The following is a 2810-nucleotide window of genomic DNA, read 5'->3' as shown; positions in this document are numbered from 1 at the left end:
TGCGCTTTAAGGGGATTTTGAGTGATTTCTACTTATGTATAGGTTTTTCCCGGTAAGCGTGTATGGCATCACCTGACATCTGAACTTGGATTACAACTTTACAATTAAACTTGATATTTTGAACGATTAAACTATTAAATGCGGTTTGAGAACAGATCATTCTAAAATACGCAACCTAGTTTGTATTAATTGAACGCGTAGTTGCTGAATAACAAGAGTTCGAAGGTCATTTTTCGAGGTAAAATCTGATTACTCTCCGCCGGGAATGGGTTAGTGAAATCATACACAAACATGAACTGTTTTACGATTCAGTTTCACACCGTTTCACTTTCGATGTGCTCGTCCATAATTTTTCCCATAGTTAATAACAATCATTTTAACTGTTCAGTGTTACCCTTATTTATTTGAACTGCGCAAGCAAAGGGTGATAATCAGTTCTAAAGCCTGTATTACACTCTTTGACCGAGCGTCAAATATTTGTCACTTTTTGACAGATAAAAATTTGGTAAAATATAATTGTTTGTCACTCTCCAATTTTAACATGGGGCAAACACGGAAAAACAACAACCATGATGTCAAATAAATTTGACCATTATGTCAGATGGTCAAATATTTGACCATTAGACAAAGAGTGTACTACAGACTTAAAATGATATACAATCGTTAAAAGCTAAAGTCAAGCAATGATAACACATTCATGTGCGAGCAATTTGGTTCAGTGTAGTCTGCTTTTTCCTTTGGCAGTTTTTGCCCATAACAAGGTTAAAAATAGAGGTAGGTCTACTAGATCATGATTCTCAAAGCAGTTTTCAAGTCGAATCTCGACAAATCGACTCTAGTGCTTGGGATCTTTTGTGCAACATGATTTGCCTCGAATACAATGGGCACACTAGCGACATTACTTATCTAGGGACTAAATAATCTTATATTTGCATATTATCTGTTTTGAGTGTAGTATTCGTTTCTCCCTCTCCACGGTTAAATGAAGCTACCTAATTATGAGTACGAAAACTACCAATTTTTGAGTTCGCCTAAGCGAACTGCGATTTTGAGTAACTTTGATTAAGTGAAATTTGTAGAAAAAACTCATATGATGGATCAATGCACCATATCTATGTTTGAATGAAATGTTTCGAATTTTCGCTGCTCGAGAGGTTATTGTTTACCTAATTTTGGATGAAAATTTTTAACCTGCCAGTGCTGTCAAGAAAGAAACAGTTGTGAAATCAACAGTGTTTTTTTTCTACGAGTGCTTAAAATTCGGGTTTCTAGTGAAAGAAGGTTTGGAGTTGTATTTTGTTTGCTTTGAAATATTCAAAATGAATAAAATATCCTCATCGATTAGCGAAAGGTAAGGTTTGTGATTTTCAAATGCAAAATTCTCCATAGTCTAATAAAAATCCTGTTTCTTGTAGACTTCCTTCCGAAAGCAAAACCACCCGCACAGAAAGTGGTATCGCCTGCGGGGCCACTGAACCAGAGAATAAACTACTGGTGTGCGCCAGAGTGGCACGGGCCAGATTTTGGTTTTCCGGAAATTTACAGCGTTGAAGGTCCCACCAAGAAAACGAACGGACACACCTCAAGATCGATTGTGTGATAAGCAACTTTCGGTTGTTGGAGGGAATATAAACAATGTTATAAACATTATCTTTAGTGTTTTGAGTTTTATTTGTATTAAAAAACCAAAATTTTCAATTTCTGTTGCAGGAATTCTCAATGCTTATAGTGAATAGTTTGAGCTTAATTTTGGGTAGTTTTATCGATCGTTGAGTAATTTTTACCCAATTTGTAGTTCATACCAGATTACTTACTTTTGGGTACTCAATACTATAGGATTGAGTAAAAAGAACTTTATTTTAGGTTGAAATTACTTATTTTTGTAGAAATATGTCATTAGAAGCTACTTAGTTTAGGGTGAAGTTAACTCACTGATATGTTAAAACTACCCACTTGGCATTACCAATGATCTGTAAAACAAATTAGTTATGGGTTGAATTGACGAACTTAATCGTTAAAACTACCTATTTTGTTGATAATCATGAACTTAAACATCCCAATATGCGTTAAAACAAGTCATTTTTGTATCTGTTTTATCTTATATGGTACCAATTTTTAGGTATATTTCGTTATCCAATTATAGATATGATCATACAACTCAGAAGTAGGTATAGCCTCTCTACTCAAATTTTGAGTTTGTGCGCTTTAAAAGGATTTTGAGTGATTTCTACTTAGGTATAGGTTTTTCATGGTAAGCGTGGCAGGCAAACAGTGTAATACAGGCTTATCTCCTCGTTTTCAAGCAGTTTTTTTTTTGGTTTTTCGAGCAGTTGCAGTCATTTTTCAAAAACATCTGGCATCTTTGACATTAACCGGTTAAAAAATTTAACTGTAGGTTACATATAAATAATTTTCTCAGTATATAATATGGGTTCACGAACGCTCATTTTTAACGAAAACTTTTTAAATGATGGAGACCAGGATGCTAATTCGGTTTTGATTGAACTTTTTTTTTTATAACTAATATTTATTTAGGCCCAACCGCGAAGCATAACGGGGCCGAATGTCTTTTGGAGTAGGGAAAAGCCAGCTTGAGTAGAGCCTGTATCCCGACTGCTCCTCCTCAAACAGGCATAAAAACCCTCTCATCTTTTCTTTTTTATAAATACAATTTAAAAATACATGTCATTTAAACCTACGACTAAAAATAACATTAAATTTCTTCTCTATGTTAAATATCAATTCTTAATACTATTCATTGAGGTGTGATGGTTCCTTATCTCTTCGAAATCAAAACTTATACCCAAGTT

The 2810-nt window shown here is 34.3% G+C and overlaps 1 long non-coding RNA gene across 1 annotated transcript; it reads left to right on the top strand.

Annotated features, from left to right (window-relative positions):
• Positions 1-1010: 1010 nt before the first annotated feature.
• On the top strand, positions 1011-1650 carry LOC129732701 (uncharacterized). Its single transcript, XR_008729320.1, has 2 exons — positions 1011-1351; positions 1416-1650. It is a non-coding gene; the product is annotated as an uncharacterized LOC129732701 (long non-coding RNA).
• Positions 1651-2810: the final 1160 nt, after the last annotated feature.

Source organism: Wyeomyia smithii, chromosome 1 (genome assembly GCF_029784165.1).
Source record: "Wyeomyia smithii strain HCP4-BCI-WySm-NY-G18 chromosome 1, ASM2978416v1, whole genome shotgun sequence".
NCBI lineage: Eukaryota > Metazoa > Arthropoda > Insecta > Diptera > Culicidae > Wyeomyia > Wyeomyia smithii.
The sequence above is the reverse complement of the archived record's forward strand: the minus strand, read 5'-3'. Positions and strand labels throughout refer to the sequence as shown.